Source organism: Saccopteryx leptura, chromosome X, assembly GCF_036850995.1.
Source record: "Saccopteryx leptura isolate mSacLep1 chromosome X, mSacLep1_pri_phased_curated, whole genome shotgun sequence".
In the NCBI taxonomy this organism is placed as follows: domain Eukaryota; kingdom Metazoa; phylum Chordata; class Mammalia; order Chiroptera; family Emballonuridae; genus Saccopteryx; species Saccopteryx leptura.
The window spans coordinates 110,631,301-110,650,220 of NC_089516.1; positions in this window are offsets into that span (position 1 = coordinate 110,631,301).

Here is an 18,920-nt window from a genome sequence, read left to right on the forward strand (position 1 = left end):
GCTTTAATATATGAAAATCAGTTCATGTAATTAATACATCATATAAATACAATTAAAGCAAAACCCACATGGTCATTTTAATAGATATAGAAAAATCATTTGTAAAATCCAATACCTTTTCATGTTAAACACATCCATCCTCTCACATCTGTGAGAAACCCACAGCTAATATCATACTTACCGAAGAAAGAATGGATTTTCCCTTGGATCAGCAACAAGACAAGGATGTCTGATTTGATCACTTCTATTCAACATTTCACTGGGAGTTCTAAGCAAGAAGTTAGATAAGAAAATGAAATAAAAGCATCCATATTAGAGAGGAGAAAGAAGTGAAATTATCTCTAATTACATATGACTTGATCTTGTCTATAAAACTCTTAAGAAATCTATTAAAACCTATTAGAACTAATAAATGAGTTTTGCAAGGTAGCAGGATATAAGGTCAATATATAAAAATTAATTATATTTCTATATACTTACAATGAACAATCTGAAAAGTTAATTTAAAAAAAGAAGAAGAAAACACTTTCATTTACAATAGCATCAAAATGAATGAAATACTTAGGAATAAATCTAACAGAACACATGGAAAACTTATACTCTGAAAACTATAAAACACTGATGAAAAAAATTCAAAAAGACCTAAATAAATGGAAAGACAACCTATGTTCATGGCTTGGAAGAATCATCTTGTCAAGATGGCAATACTTCACAAATTGATCTACAGATTTAATGCAATCCTTAGTGAAATTCCAGCTGCCTTTAAACTGTTTGTTGTTGTTGTTGTTGTTGCATAAATGGACAACCTGATCTTAATTAAAATTCCTAGTGAAATGCAAGGGACCACAAATAACCAAAACAATCTTGAAAAAGAAAAAGAAAGTTGGAGGATTCACACTTGCCAATTTAAAAACTAACTACAAAGCTTCAGTAATCAAAACAGTGTAGCACTGGCCTAAGAATAGACATATAGATCAATAGAATAAAACTGAAGATCCAGAAATAAACCCATCTATCTCTGGTTAATTGATTTGTAACAAAGGTTCCAAGGCCATTCAATGGTGAAAATAATAGCTTTTTCAATAAATGGTGCTGGGACAACTGGATAGCCACATGCAATAGAATATACTTGGACCCTTATCTCACAGTGTATATAGAAAATAACTCAATATCAATAAGTCAGAGACCTAAATATAAGAGCTTAAACTCTTAGAGAAAATCATAGGGGTATATCTTCATGACCTGGATTTGGCAACGGAATCTTAGATATGACCCCAAAAGCTTAAGCGACAAAAGAAAAAAATAGATAAATAAATTTCATCTAAATCAAAAACTGCTTTGAATGGTATTAGCAAGAAGTGAAAAGACAGCCTACAGAATGGGATAAAATATTTGCAAATTGTACATCTGATAAGGAACTTGTATCTGGAATACATAAGAAACTCCTATAATTCAATAGAAAATAAAATAATCCAATTTAAAAATGAGCGAAGGATCTCAAACATTTCTCCAAAGAAAGAAGATATAAAAATGGCCATCAAACACAGAAAATGATTGTCAACATCATTAGTCAGCAGGAAAATTCTAATCCAAACCATAATGAGATGCTACTTCACACCTGGCTAGGGACAAAAACTCAGATGATAAAAAGAGTTAGTGAGGTTGTAGAGAAATTGAGCCTGACCAGGCGATGGCACAGGGGATAGAACATTGGACTGAGACACAAAGGACCCAGGTTCGAAACTCTGAGGTTGCCTGCTTGAGCGCAGGCTCAAATGGCTTGGGTGTGGGATCACAGACATGACCCCATGGTGAATGGCTTGAGCCCAAGAGTCACTGGCTTGAAGCCCAAGGTCAATGGCTTGAGCAAGGAAGGGGTCACTCGCTCTGCTGTAACCCCTCAGTCAAGGCACATATGAGAAAGCAGTCAATGAACGACGAAGGTGCCACAACGAAGAACTGATGCTTCTCATCTCCCTTCCTGTCTGTCTGTCCCTCTCTCTCTCTGTCACAAAAAAAATAAATGAATAAATTTCTTTTAAAAAAGAAAAGAATTGAAACCTTTATATACTGCTCATAGGAATATGAAATGTTACAATCTCTTTGGAAAACAATCTGGTGTTGCCTGAAAAAATTAAACATTAAATTATCCTAAGACTTAGCAACTCAACTCCTAAGTATATACCAAAGAGAAATAAGTATGTGTGTGTGTATATATATATATATATCCTCCAAAAAAATTTCTACACAAATCTTCATAGCAGCAGTCTTCAAAATAGCCAAAAGGTAGAAACAACCCAAATATCTATCAACTGATGAATAGATTAAATGTGGTCTATCCATGCAATAGAATACTGTTATTCAGTAGTATAAAGGAATACGTGCTACAATGTGAATGGTACTGAAAACACACTAAAGAAAACAAGTCAGTCACAAAAGGCCATACATAGTATGATTCCATTTATATGAAATCCCGAATAAGCAAATTTATAGAGGCAGAAAGTAGATAAGTGGTCATCTAGGGCTGAAGTGGGGGTAGGATGGAATGCGGACTGACTGCTAATGAGTACAGAATTTCTTTCAAGGAAGATTGAAATATTTTTTAATTCGATAAAGTAATTAAAAATTTTCAAATACTTTTTTTGCACTAACTAACTTTAATACAAAACAATACATGTAGGCTGGCATTTTAAAAAACATTATAACTGCACCCTGGCCAGATAGCCCAATTGGTGGAGCATCATCCCAGTATGCAAAGGTTACAGGTTCGATCCCCTGTCAAGGCACATAAAGAAACAGATTGATGTTTCTGTCTGTCTCTTTCTTCCTTCCTCTCTTTAAAAAAAATTTAAAAGAAAAATAAATAAATAAAATAAATTTTAAAAATAAAAACAATAGTATGTAAGTAAAGTAGCAGCTTGGGCACTGTAGGGCTAGCACCCACCCTGTCATTGTGAGCCTGTCTGACTACAGGGCATGCGCATAGGTACATATGATCATCACACACTCTGAGGCCAATCTGTTGCTATGGTGATTAAAATGGCACCATGCTAAGGTGGCTTGTGGGCCAGCAAAGGAGGGGAAGAGGCAGGTGTCTGCCACTTTCTATAAACTCCTACCCATCTTTTCCTTATAAAGCTGTGCTACATAGTGGCCCTAGTGGTGAAGGCAACGTGCTCTGCTTTAGTAAAACAGCAGCTCTGAAAATTAACTTGACTCTAAATAAACACTTACTAGCCCTATACCACTGATTCGAGATGGAAAGATCACTGTTTCCATAGATCTCTATATACACACATTTGCTCACATACAGTTTCATTTACTTCTCCTCTGTGATTGCTGGCTCACATCAGGTGTGATGATCACAAACCAGTGTAGTGTCTGTGACTACCTTGCCTCCCCCTCTTTGTGCAGAAAAGCTGCAAGGAAATCTTAGGCCATGAGTAGACTCAGAAACTTGTCATTTCCAGGCTGTGCATCTGCCAGCAAGTGCAGCTGTTGAATTGGCTCTCCTTGATGAAAGAATTACATTAGCACCAGCTGTGGCCATGCCTGTCAGAAACCAAACCTCTCATCCACTGAACATATCTAGTGTTAATTGATCTGCTCCCTGGCAGCAAAAAGAAGAAAACACACCCAAAACTCGAAACTAAATTTTGGCCTTTATTAAAGGCAATAAAGCACATTACATCAGCAGCCGTTAAAATATCAAATGGAGGAATGGAATTCGTCCGTTCAATCAGATACAGCTTAATAAAATCTTGGAAATAGATACTAGTCCTATTGTACAGGCCAGGGGAGGACTTTAAATTTTGTTAAGATTGATAGTTTTGATGGATGAAATAGGCTGATCTCCCTTCCTAACTCCTGAATGACATTCTCCAGGGTTTCTCTCCCAGCACATTAAGCAAGACACTGGGGTCACAGATGATCTTCAGGCTTCTAAAGTTATATTACTTATTTAAGTGCCTTGCAAAACAAAGACCTTAAAAATCACCCTTCCTCATATATGAGCTTGCTCATGCACTTATATGCACTCCTTCACCCTCTCATTCCCACTCTCTCTCCTTCCCTCCTTTCCGCACTCACCTCAGAGAGGTAGGAATGCACACATCTTCTTAGTGTGGAGAATGAATCAGACTAAATGGACTAGGACTATTTTGGAAGGGGAGGAGGAAGTCAGAAGGGGAAATGTAAAACTTTAGTAGATACAGTCCTTGGCAATTTGTAGAGACAACGTGGAGAAAACCCAAACACTCTCCCGTCCCTACCCCACCCTTAGGTTTTCAGCAGGGCTAGTTTTGGCCTTACTTAGAGCTATAAGGCAGTGGTCTAAAATGGTATGATTTGTGAAGTATGAAATAAGCCCTTCTGTCCAAAACCATCTCTCCCACCAGCAAAGCTATTTGAAATTCCTCACATTCAATATACCCATTCAGGCCCTCCTTAAGGAGACCTATATGCTGCTAGGGGGAGGTATGACACATTTCTGTCACAATTCCTGTCTCATCACCTTGGGGGAATGAGGACCGGCACAGGTGAGCTCTGTGGGGAGTCCAGATTCTTTAATGTCAAGAGAACAGGCCCAAGTGGAAATCCATCAAGAGGGATCCAATTGAGTGAGGAATAACTAGGGGTAGTAGGTGTCCAGATGTTCTACAATACGGTATGAAAGTTGGGGCATCCCAGATGGGATTTTGAATCGGGATGGCAGTAGCAGAACCAGTCTTCCCCAGCCCTTCTGTGACCAGTTGCAGCATTCCCCTAGTCTCCTGGGATGGAGGGAGAAATGGATTTGGGTTCTTTATTTCCTTGTTTTTTTATTTGTTTATTTTTCCATGAACACATTGACTTCACATTTATGCCCCAACCTATCTAGGTGGCTTCACTGAGACTTTCAACACAAATTCTGAGATCTAGACCTCCTTTGCCCAGTGATCACAAAGCTGCAGTCTGAGGGCCCGGAAGCAAACCAGCCCAAGCTTCCTGAATGACGTCGGCTACCCTTATGTCATTAAGGATAAAACAGAGGCCTCCAGGTCCTCTCTAGTGATCCACCTCATTTCTCAAGTTCTTATAACTATATGACAGGGAAAGGTGTCTTTGATCTACTGCACCCTCCACCAAGAGCTCTGAGGGAATGGGGTGTGCATTTACCATGTTCCAACCCACTGAGTTGTGCTGTCCAGATGACAAGTCTACACGTGAGCACAGAGAAAGGCCCCTGGGAAAATGCTGCATTGGCAATGGTTACTGACCCAGACACCACAGGAATGGAGGCCAGAAATCCCCCTTACCCTGTTCCCATACCCCGCCAACCCCCTCCCATCCCCAATCCAAACTTACAGAGACTTAGATCGTCGAACTCTTTGAATCAGTCTCGCAGAACTGTTGCTAATATTGTAGGGAGAGTTTGACCTCAGCCTCCTCCCTCCCTGGGCATATTCAGGCTTCTTCTTCTTCTTCTTGACAAAAAAATTCTTGAGAGCTCTCAGTCTGGATTTCTTCTTTCCTGGAAGTTAAGAATGAAAGCGAGACAGAGTATAAAAGATGGACGGGCCCTGGCCAGTTGGCTCAGCGGTAGAGCGTCGGCCTGGCGTGTGGGGGACCCCGGTTCGATTCCCGGCCAGGGCACATAGGAGAAGCGCCCATTTGCTTCTCCACCCCCACCCCCTCCTTCCTCTCTGTCTCTTCTCTTCCCCTCCCGCAGCCAAGGCTCCATTGGAGCAAAGATGGCCCGGGCGCTGGGGATGGCTCCTTGGCCTCTGCTCCAGGCGCTAGAGTGGCTCTGGTCGCGGCAGAGCAACCCCCCGGAGGGGCAGAGCTCCGCCCCCTGGTGGGCAGAGCATCGCCCCTGGTGGGCGTGCCGGGTGGATCCCGGTCAGGCGCATGCGGGAGTCTGACTGTCTCTCCCCGTTTCCAGCTTCAGAAAAATACAAAAAAAAAAAAAAAAAGATGGACGGGAAGACAGGAGAGGAAACAGGGTCTTTGTGACACAAGAGACTGTCATCTCAGGTGCCCTGCAGATCTTGGCCCTTGCTCTCAGGGACAACAGCACCATTCATTTGGTTTGTTGTCTCAACTCAGTGACAAAATATCTGAATTGCTGGTGAGAGCAGCTCAGGTCCCAGCTTGTGTGTGGTGTTTGGACAGCCTCTGTTCTGGCACAACTCACCACCAGGAATTCATTTTTCTCTCAACATCAACTATTAACATACACCTTCTTTTCTGGTCCTAAGAAATTCATTTATATGCAGCAATTATTGATCCAACACAGCACTTGTTACCCCTACTCTGACTCTGCCCTGGTGGTGGGAGTCATCACAACCCAGTTGGGGAGCTAAGCTTCCACATGTGCAATCCAAGTGGGAGCAAGTATTTTCCAGGGCTTCAGGACCCTTGGAAATCTATGTGAGAGTTGATGTCGTCAGCCTGTGCTGAAAGGATGCAGAGGAATGAATGTGGTCACTTGGTGCAGTCAGGGAAGGCTTCCTTGAAGAAATAATTCATTAACAAGGGAGAGGGCTGAAATCAGAAATAAGGAAAGCTGCCAGAGCAAAAGGCATGACAATATTGGATGCCAAAGGGATTTGAAAGGGGCATGCAATGTGTATGCTTGCATGTGTTTTATGTGCATTGTGTGTGTTCAATTATTGCTGATTGGTTTGGATTATCTACAGGGCTTCTGCCCTCAGCACAGACAGGAAGGAGCACGCTGTATTTCAGCCTGTGCAGGCACTGCCAATGTTCAAACAGAATTAATGTGATTAATTGATTCTTGACAGGTAGATCTCTTTCTGTTCTTTGGAAAGGGGAGTAACTTGATGCTAAGAGTATTTAGAAACACAGTGATTATTGCCTCTCTTACTTCAAAATGCCAGAGTGGAAGGGGGGAAGGCAAAGCTGGAGGATTTGGAGATGCAAACTGCTTTTCATAAACCACCAAAGACATCTGTCACACAATCTATAAACACTTAATAACTGAATCAATGCACTTCTAATAGACTTCTTAGGCTGCAAAACTGAATGTACCAGTCGTAACCATTGTATGAGTAAACAAGGTATGCATGAACATATTTGATGTTATTAAATTAACAAAATCAATAGTGAACTTCAACAGGTACTAAAAATTAAGTATGGTTATGTTCCAATTTCCCCCCAATTTTCCATTTTTACTAGAAAGAAACAACTTATTTTCCCATGAAGATTCAAAGCGCCTTAAACAATGTGTGTCTCTTTCAATCATGTGCACTAGAAGGTAAAGAATGTTCCCATTCCTCCTTGTGGGGTAGCTCTTGTATGATGGTAGCATGGCTTTGATGGTGGGGAGTTGGGGGACACCAAGAGATGGTAACCATCACACGTGGTGGGTTGACTGCTCATTAATCTAAGGAAGTGATTTAGAAGCTGGACACAGCCAGACAATCAATGTTAGCTGCAAGATTTCAAGTCTTCAGTCTACTCTGGATGAGGAGCCCTCTTCATTCCCTACTACATCAGATCCCATGTATGGGAGTGAGCTACAAAGCTGGGAATTGTCCATATGCTATGTGATACTTTTGAAACCCTATGGAATCCAAGAGAGTTGCCATGTATTCAAGTGTATAAATTGGTCCTGTGTGGGTTGATTTCAAAAGCTTCTAAAAGTATAATGGGTAGATAGACCCATACAGTGAGTTTGGATCAAAGCCCACATTTGTATCCTGCAATGTTTATGTAGGTTACCTGTACACTGGGTAGCTTATGCCCCATAAGGTACATCAGTGGTGGTCTGTAAGCTGACAGCTGTATGGACTTTTCCTGAAACAAAGCCATTCATTTCCCTGTCCAAGCCCAAGGACTATGCATTCCCAAAAAGGCAATAGCTTTCACCATCCTCACCCAGTGAGGGCCTGCAGTGTGTTATATGCCAAATAATTGGCCCATGGCAGGAAGTTTCCCTTCAGAGAAGAAAACACCATTAAATCTAATGATGGAATCATTGCTGTAGGGTTATATATTTGCTTATCCACCATGTACACAGTCAGCCCATCTAAGTTGAACTTAGCTTTAAAAATGCATTACATAATGGTGACCCTGTTCTCTTACACTGCTGCTTGGAAAGAAGACATTTCTTACTAACCTTTCTTTCCTTCAACCTCCCTACAGCCATCTTACTCTCTGACTAGCAATAACTGATACTAAACATGCACGCAAATGTTTGGTCTTTAAAAATAAATCTTGGGAACAAAGAAAAGACATTTTCTTACCTCCAGACCTCAAACCATACTGCGCTGCCGTCTTCTGTGGGTTCCTGTCTAGCTCATATCCAAAAAGATAAGTTAGTTGGTTTCATGAGTGGGACCGTCTAGGTGAGGACGTGATGTCCATTATTCATTCATTTATTAATTCATTCATTAAATGTTTTTGAGTGTCTAATCACTCTCTCTGAGGCCCGATATTAAACAGTAGTGACACAGAGATGAAGCACCAAGCCCGCCCCTTATACCAGGCTTAGTATCCCCAGCTCACATCACCAGTGCAGTCAGGCCTCCAGGAAGCCACAAAGAGTTCCCTTCGCCCTGTCCTCCATACCAAGTCTTCTGCACCATAACTACTAAGAAAACTCAGCAAAAATAGAAGAACAAGCCAGTGAACTTTCAATTCAGCTCTGTCCTTAAGTTCAATATCTCATTTTATGTCTTAGGTCCCCCTCTTTTGGTGTCAATAAAGCTTATCATTGTTTAGTGACTTTTGCCTCCCTTTCTATCACCCATGGATGCTTATCACTCACACTTGGTACCATAATTTAGGCAGCAGATGCATACCTGAGTAAGTTTTGCAACAAGAAAATTTTTGTAAATTGAATCTTATTTAACAGAAGCCTACAGTGGCATCTTTTGTTTCTATCTCCCCTTTACTGTTGGTTAAATCTGGCTTACTAGATCTAGTAAAACCTTAATTGATCTATGCAATCATGGGCTACTCTGATTAAGCAGAAATACTTCCCCTGCCTTAGTAAGTAGAACCTGGTAACCATCCCCAAAGATTACAGGACCTCAGACAAACCTGTTAATTTCATATCCAATTGGAAATGAAAGAAAAGATATTAGAAGACTAAAAAGTAAAGTAGACTGAGCCTATGTTGTTAGAAATTTAATATGAACTTGTTTGCTTGTGACTTGATTTTCTTTCCTAGCGTTATTCAATACAGTAAACAAATTTAGTTCTAGTAATCAAGATTTTATTGGGTTACTTACCCTCATCACTGGACTCCAGAACTTCCAGATTGCCAGAAGCTCCTTCTAGTGATTCAGCCATACTGTGATCACTAAAGTAAAATGTAAAGTAAAAAAGCAAAAAATCATCATTTGATATACATGACATAACACAGTCATTGTACCCTACTCCTATCCTTCACTTAAGAGGAGCAACTTTTAAATGGTGTACCAAAAGAATTTTTTTTGTATTTTTCTGAAGCTGGAAGCGGGGAGAGACAGTCAGACAGACTCCCACATGCGCCCGACCGGGATCCACCCGGCACGCCCACCAGGGGGCGATGCTCTGCCCCTCCTGGGCGTCGCTCTGCCGCGACCAGAGCCACTCTAGCGCCTGGGGCAGAGGCCAAGGAGCCATCCCCAGCGCCCGAGTCATCTTTGCTCCAATGGAGCCTTGGCTGCGGGAGGGGAAGAGAGAGACAGAGAGGAAGGAGGGGGAGGGGAGAAGCAAATGGGCGCTTCTCCTATGTGCCCTGGCTGGGAATCGAACCCGGGTCCCCTGCATGCCAGGCCAACGCTCTACCGCTGAGCCAACCGGCCAGGGCCCAAAAGAATTTTTTAAACATGCAATACCAGACTATTTAGCCGTGGACACTGATCTCTTTTCCCTAAGATTTTTAAATAAAAGAATGACAGAAGCCAATACAAAAATAGTTGTCTGGTGTGAATGCCCTATCTTGAACCATAAATATAGTGTGTGTGTGTGTGTGTGTGTGTGAACCATAAATATAGTGTGTGTGTGTGTATGTATATATATATACACATATATATATATGTCATATCATAAAGTTGCATCTAATTGGTCATCTTGTACACTAACATTGCATATGACTGGTTAATTCTTGGTTTAAAAATCCTTATAGCCCTGGCCGGATAGCTCGGTTGGTTAGAGCATCATCCTGAAGCACAGAGGTTGCCAGTTCGATCCCCAGTCAGGGCACATACAGGAACAGCTAGATGTTCCTCTCTCTCTCTTTTCCTCCCTCCGCCTCCCTCCCCCATTTTTTTCTCACTAAAATTAACAAATAAAAATGTTTTTTAAAGAAACAAATCCATATATACAAGTATAGCACCTCATTTTTTAAAAAGTCACTTTGGAGAAAAAATAACAGGTGATCGCTATCAGTTTCTTTTGTATGTGTGTTTAAATCACTCAAAATTATGCCTTATTTTTTGTTAGATTGACTAAAAATATATTTTTTGGTGTGCCACAAAATTTTAGTAATTAGTTTATGTGTGCCATGAGATGAAAAAGGTTGAAAAATCTTTAGAGTCTTAAATTATTCAAGAAAAGTATACAAGAATAATTGTTATTACAGAGAACTGTCTTTTCTTTTAAAAGACAATGATTCAATTTAAATGAAATGTCCAGAATAGGCAAATACATAGTCATAGAAAGTGTCTTACTTTGGGCTGAAGAGAGAGGTATGTTTTTGTTTTATTGGGGGTGGGGCATGCTGAGTGACAGATACAGGGTTTCTTTCTGAGGTGATGAAAATCTTCTAAAACTAATTGTGGTGATGGTTACACAAATCTTTAATATATTAAAATGCATTGAATTTGATACTTAAAATGTATTAATTTTATAGTATGTGAATTATATCTCAATAAAGCTGTTGCCCACCCCCCCCCAAAAAGACAAATGGAAAAAACTTGATCTTTTGCTTTGTGTTGTTTGCTGTGTGTTGTGCTTTGTGTTATTTTTGGAGGGTATGCACAGGGAGACAAAATTATATTGATAAGCCATAAAAGACTAAGACATTTGACTACATAAAAATTTAAAACTTTCAGTCACAAAAAAGTAGTTAACCAAAGAATAACAAACTATGAAACAATACTTGCAGCAAATATAGATATATGAGCCAATTTTTTTAATTTGTCAAGAACACACATAAATCTATAAAAAAAAATAACTCGATATAAAAGGGAGTAAAGGATACAACAGGCAGTTAGTTTATAGCAAAAAATTACAAATAGCTAGTAACCACATCAAGAAAGGCCCAGTGTCACTCAGAATTAAAGAAATGTAAATCAAAATATCAAGTTAACATTTTCACCCATCAGGTGTCAAACATGTTTTAGTTTTGATGGTGCTCCATTGTTGACATAGATCAGAAAAATAGACAATCATACATCATGGACTGTGAACTGCTCTGTGAAGAGCAACATTTCAATATCAATTTTTTTTAAAAAAATGCATATACCTCTTGATCCAGTAGCATCACTGCTAGAACTTTACCTTGTAGATATACTCACTCTTATACACAAAAATAAACATGCACAAATGCTTATCACAGCATTTTTCTAAAAATGCAAAAGTGTAAAATAACCAAAATGACCATCGAAAAGGTAATTCCCTGTTATTGATTCTATGTTTTTGGAGAATTATCTCTCCTTATGCTGTTTTGTTCATTAGTTCAGATAAGCAATTGTGAGGCAAGTGCAAAATTTCGATTCAATCTAGCCTTTTAGCAAAAGCTATGGATGACAAGTCTAGGAAAGCATGTCATTTGCTATTCAAACCTTTATAAACCAATGCTGACAATATTTTTATTATAGTTTGGGAAGGTCTGATGGATACCAAAGCCCACAAAAAAGTGCTACACAGCAGAAGGACTGTAGAGAAAGGCAAGTACCATCAAGTGGGGTTAACTAGGTTCTGGAGCACACCCCTCCAGATCTTTTCTGATCCCAAATATAGCCAGGCTGCCCTTGCAGCTTAGTGGATGTACTCCAGACCCATCTGTGCTACTGTCTGTAGCCATAAGCTCCTGATATACCTCTGGACTTAGAAAGGGGTTCCTACAGGCTCTGTGGTTAAGGTGAACTTGAGAGGTCATCCAGCCAGAGTGACTGAATCCTTGGAAAACAAAAGCTACCAAACCACAATGAGAGCTGACAATAATGGCTTTAGACTCTCTCAACTAAAACGCCTATGGTTCCCCAAGGTGTGTGTCATTTTCCACTGCCATAAGTAATAAACCCAACTTGATCAACAACAGGTTGTGTTCCTGGTGGGCTTTGGCTGAAAGATATTGACACTTTGTTCAACTCAGTCAAACTACCAGCCAATACCACAATTCTACATGAAGATGACGTAGCCTCAAGCCCACACAATGCTCCTTAGTTCACGTACGCATACATGCGCACACATACACACACATTCCATCTGGAGATCTGGAAGAAACAAAGGGGTAGGGAAATTCAGAAGCCCCTCAGAAATTCAGAGGGAAGACAGTAAAATTCCTTGGATCATCACTGGTGAGTTTCTGGACCATCTTAATAATATGGTAGCACCCCACCATTGCCCCTAAGGAAGGCTTTTTAGTCACTGGAGAAATAAACTATCACTGAGCTTTAGAGAAGCACGTGGAAAAGGAGCCTGTTTTCCAAAATACCAGGCCACAGCAGGCTAACATTGTCCTTGATTTAGCACTGTCAGAAGAAAAAAGACAAACAACAACCAAAAGGGAGAAAATTAGGGTGGGACAAAAAGAGGTTTACAGATGTTCTTGTGGAAAATAATACATGAATTAATAAATAATAATACAAGAATAAACTCTGTTGTTTCACATACTCACAACCTGAAAAACTATTTTGCCCCACTCTGTATGGCAGACTAAAGGGAAAATAAAAAAAGGGGGCTTCTTTCCCCATGTGCACACCTTCTCTCTTCTCCTTTCTGCACAAACTAGTTTCTCCTTCAACACCCTGCCATCTTGGCTTCCTTCTTCTTTCTCTTTCAGCATGCCGCCATCTTGGACTCCTTCTTCCTTCTCCTTCAGCATGCTGCCATCTTGGCTTCCTTCTTCCTTCTACTTCAGCACGCTGCCATCTTGGATTCCTTCTTCCTTCTCCTTCAGCACGCTGCCATCTTGGCTTCCTTCTTCCTTCTCCTTCAGCCTGCTGCCATCTTGGCTTCCTTCTTCCTTCTACTTCAGCACGCTGCCATCTTGGATTCCTTCTTCCTTCTCCTTCAGCATGCTGCCATCTTGGCTTTCTTCTTCTTTCTCTTTCAGCACGCCACCATCTTAGATTCCTTCTTTCTTCTCTTTCAGCACACCACCATCTTGGCTTCCTTCTTCCTTCTCTTTCAGCACTCTGCCATCTTGGCTTCTTTCTTCTCATCACACTTCCTCCTTCTTCCCCTGCTCCTTCCTTTTAAAACATTTTTGGTGCCAAAAACCTCTCCTCCAATACACATTAATATAACAGTGGCCCTTCCCAAGCAGGAAGGTAACTAGCAATTTCAGAGACCACTGCCATTTTTAACAATAAAAATGAGCAAACTCAAAAAACACAAATTTTATAAACTCATTTGACCAACACATGACCATCAGCTGAGCTCTCTCCCTTTCTAAACAAACAAAGCAACAACCACAACAAAATACATAAATCTCTCCTTGATTCAAAATCCCCTTCCTGGTATTACCCCATTTCTCTGCATCCTTATAAAACAAAATTCAAAAAGGGACATATAGATCGATGAAACAGTATAGAGAGCCCAGAAATAAACCCACACTTTTATAGTCAATTAATATTTGACAAAGGAGGCAAAAACATACAATAAAGATAGTCTATTCAATAAATGCTGTTGGGAATATTGAACAGATACATGCAAAAAAAAATGAAACTAGACTAACTTCTTATACCATACACAAGAATAAACTGAAAACGTATTAAAGACTTCAACATTAGCCTGACCTGTGGCGGCGTAGAGAAGCAACTACTATGAGTTGATGCTTCCCATTCTCCACCACCATCTTTCACTCTCTATCCTCTCTCTAAAATCAAAAAAATAAAATCTTTAAATCTTTTTTAAAAGACTTTTGAAACCATAAAATTCCTAGAAGAAAATATAGTAGTAAAATCTGACATTTCTTAATAGCAATATTTTTTTTTCTGATGTATCTCCCTCAAGCAAGAGAAACAAAAGAAAAAATAAAACAACTGGATTTACATCAAGCTAAAAAATTTCTTCACAGCAAAGGAAGCCATCAACAAAGTAATAAGACAACCCACTGAATGGAAGAACATATTTGCCGATACATCTGATAAGGATTAATATTAAAAATTTATAAAGAACTTACAGAACTCAATACCAAGAAACCCCCAAGCAATCCAAATAAGAAATAAGCTAAGGGCCTGACCAGTGCTGCCCCAGTGGATAGAACATCTACCTGGAATGCAGAAGTTGCCGGTTTCAAATCCTGGGATTGTCCGGTAAAGGAAAGGCGCATTGGAGAAGCAACTACTATGAGTTGTTGCTTCAAGCTCCTCTCCGCCTTTCTCCAGCTCTCTTGCTCTCCTTTATATGTGGAATCTAACGGACAAAATAAAGTAACAAACAAAATAGAAACAAACTGATACAGAGAACAAACTGACCAGTCAGAAGGGAAGAGAGGTGGTGGCTGGGTAAAAAATGTGAAGCTATTAAGCAAAGAAAAAAAAACTTTTAGACAAAGACAATAGTGTGGTGATTACCGGAAGGAAAGGGGGGTGGAGGGAGGTAGTAGAGGGCAAAGGGAGGATAAATGGTGATGGAAGGAGACTTAACTTGGGGTGGTGATCGTGCGGTACACTGTACAAACGATGTATAATCCAAAACCTATGTAATTTTATTAACCAATGTCACCCTAATAAATTCAATTTTTTAAAAAAAGAAGAAAAAGTGTTATCTATCGTTGCTTCACTTCTTATTCTCTGGAGCTCTCTCTAACCAGGCTTTCAAACTGCCCTACCAAAACTGTTCTTGTTAAATTCAACCATCATTAACTTGACATTACAATTTCAGCAGCATCTGACACTCTCTCCTTTTGAATAATTTTATCACTGGCTTTTATCACAAACAGCACACTCCTCTAATTTTCCTAATTGACTATTCCTTCTCAGTCTCCTTTGTTGAATCTTTCTCCTCTTCAATGAATTTGAAATTGTAACACCCAAGGGTTCTATCCTGGGCCCTCTTATTTACCTACATTTATTTCTTAAGACCTGTGCCATTAGATAAGAATGTTACTATGAGCCACATACATAATTTTTAATTTTCTAGTACCCACATTTTAAAAAGCAAAAAGAAGTAGGTGATGTTACTTTTAATAATATTTTATTTAACTCAAAAGAACAAAATTATTATCATTTCAACATGTAATCATTATAAAAATATTATCAATGAGATTTTACAGTCTTTTCTATACTAAGTTTTTAAAATCTGGTTTGTATTTTAAATGTATAGCACCTATAAATTTGGACTAGCCACATTTCAAGTGCTCAACAGACACATGTAGCTACCATCTCCTTAGATGATCTTCTTCAGCCTTTAAATACTATCTACATTCTGAACTTCAAAATCTCTGTATCTAGACTGGATTTCCGCCCCGACCTCCATATTACTATAACCAACTGCCTAGCCACCATCTCTACCTCACATTGCTTATCAAACTCTTGGTTCCAATCACACTGAATCTTCCCCGAGTTTTCCTCATCTGAGGAAATGCCACTAACCAGATGCTCAAACTAAAACCTAGGAGTCATTGATTCCCCTCTTTCTTTCCCATGCCACATATAACCCAACAGTAAATCCTGTGACTCTCCCTTCAACATATGTCTGTAATCCTACCATTTCTTGCCTTGTTTGAAGCACCATTATCTTGTTGCCTCTCTGTTCTCCACACAGCAGCCGCATCAGTCATGTCAAGCCTCTGCTCAAACCCTCCCAGTGGCTTGCCATCACTTTCAGAGCAAATCCCAGCTCCTTACTTTGGGCTTTATGTGATCTGGCCCCACGCCAATGCTCCACTGACCACTGATCCTATTACCCTCCTACTTTCCCCCTTCACTTCAGCTTCATTGGCTTTCTTACTATAAGCCCCAACACACCATTCAAATCTCAGGGTCTTTACATTTGCTGCTCCCTCTGCTTGAAGGGCTCTTTCCCAGTTGGTTGCATGGCTGACTCTTGCAGCATTCAAATTAGTTCAAATGTTACCTCCCAGAGAGGATCTCTATAAACATCCTAGTTAAAGCCTTCCCAGTCTCTCTCTGTCACAGCATCCTTTATTAACATCTTCATAACAATCATCAGTACCTGAAAGTATATGCTATGTATATATTAATTTCATTGCTGGCTCCTTGTCTGTCTCCTCTACTAGAATGTAAATTCAATACGGGCAGGGACCTTGCCCATTTTGTTCATTACTGGATCTCCTAGCACCTAGAATAATACTTGGCACATAGCAAGCATTCAATAAATGTTTGTTGAATGAATGCCCAAGTATGTAAGAACCATCTTTGTGGTCAACAATTTCTTAGAAGTAGAGGTGTGCTATGAGAGTCAGAAGAAGACTTGTCCTGGGAGAGGAATCTCCTTGTTTCTCAACTTAGCAGGACCTGCCTTCCCTCCCACCAACAAGGTGGGTCCCACTCCAAGATTACTCAGTTATGCAGAATCAGGTACTCTTGGACCCTTCTTGTCCTTTGTGCATACAGTCCTTTTTCAAGTGTCTCAGCCATGAGACCTCTTGGTGTGGTGCCCCACTCAGCTGGGCTAAGCCCTGACCCTCATGAAGGAAGTTTCAGGAACAGACACCCGCACCTTCTACTTTACAGCCACCACCATAAGCAAAATTTCTTTCCATTTGCCTTCAGGCTGACTTTATGAACAGAAGTTTGCTTCCAAATGTCTTTTCATAGGAGCATCACTGTATATGCTTCATGTGTCACATGGCTAATAAAAGGTTAAAGATAATTTGTTTTTTTAATTGTATCAAGGCTATTTAACAGTGGCGTTAGAGTTGCTTCCTCTGGTCTATACTTTCAGTAACAATATTTAGCAAAAAGTACTGTCATTTCACTGGTATCTCAAAAAGAGTCACAGTGTTCTCTCCAAAGCACATCTTATCATGAGCCTCCCTGCTTAAACTAGTTCACCGACTTCCTGCTGCCTACAAGATGATAGCTAAATTTTTAACACTCAAGGCCCTCTGCAATCTGGCCTTTCCTGTCCTCCTTCTTTCTACCAGCAGTCCACCCCAACTCACAACCCCATGTTCTGGTCTCCCAGAGTCACCAGTCATTCCCTAAGCATACCATCTTCTTTCACATTTTGGGGGTTCTGAACAGGTTGTCCAGTTGGCCTGTAATACCACCCCCTAATTCCCACATCCTTGAAATCCTACACATTCTTTAAGACCCAGCTCAAATGTTACCACCCATGCTCCATGCTTTCATGCTTTCGGCCCTTTGCACATGCCTCTATCATAGCTGATATCACCTTGAAGATAGTGACCACATTTTGCTTATCTGGATATCATCAGCACCTACCCTGCCAGACACACAGAAGGTGCTCGATACATGTTTTTGTAGGTGGATGAATGCAGGAGTTGGGGGGGGGGGTGAAGGTTGAAGTGACAAATAAGAATCAGTCCCCCTTTTTAAACATATGGGGACAATTTCAGACACACTTGCAGTAAAATACCCCTCTGCATTAAATCCCATAAAAAAGCTAGCAAACTGAAACTGAGTAAGGAAAGAGGAAATAATGTAGGTTTTTATTCAGTAAATGATGAGAGGCCTTCAGAACCACTTCCAAGGAGCATAAAGTCATATAATAATGGTCATCAGAAAGTCTCCCACAAGATATGTATATAAAGTTTCATTATCAGTCATCATTTAAACCAGGGGTTGGGAACCTTTTTGGCTGAGAGAGCCATGAACGCCACATATTTTAAAATGTAATTCCGTGAGAGCCATACAAAGACCCATGTACGTTATGCATTATCCAAAAAAAATTTGGTGTTGTCCCGTAGGACAGCTGTGATTGGCTCCAGCCACCCGCAACCATGAACATGAGCAGTAGGAAATGAATGGATTGTAATACATAAGAATGTTTTATATTTTTAACGTTATTTTTTTTATTAAAGATTTGTCTGCAAGCCAGATGCAGCCATCAAAAGAGCCTCATCTGGCTCGCGAGCCATAGGTTCCTGACCCGATTTAAACACTTGCTTGTGCACTCTCTCTCTCTCTCTCTCTCAGGCAACCCGAGATGCTTAAGCACCGGAGTTCCTTTTCCTTCTCACACTATCTGACTTGAGGGTTCAACAAGGGTTCTAGGGAAAACACAGAGAGAACAAGGGCTTCATTAAACCTTAAAGCACTCCAGAGTAACTGTCACCCAGGCTTTGCTTCCACTCGAGGATGCCAGAGAAAAATCAAAAGCTTACCAACTCTCTACTTCCCCACCACAGGGAGGCCCACTTCAGAAATGTCTCTTAACACCCTGGTTGTCATGCAGGGAGCATGACTTTATCCTGAAGACTAGAGGCAACTTCAAAATGATAGGCTGTCTTAGCTAGAAGACCGCTCAAAATTGCAGTGGTGATGCATTCCACTACTAGGAGAAGAGAGAAACGAGCAAAGATCCTACTCCTTATCTTAGAGAAACAGCTGCAACAGCCACACTAGCTGCCGTTTCTCCTCTTGCTTCTCTTCTTTCCTCTTTTTAGTTCTTTGTGCATTTTCCTCCTTCCGTGCTTCCATTTAAAAAGTCTTTAGTTTTGCCTGACCTGTTGCGGTGCAGTGGATAAAGCGTTGACCTGGAACACTGAGGTCACCGGTTCAAAACTCTGGGCTTGCCTGGTCAAGGCATATATGGGAGTTGAT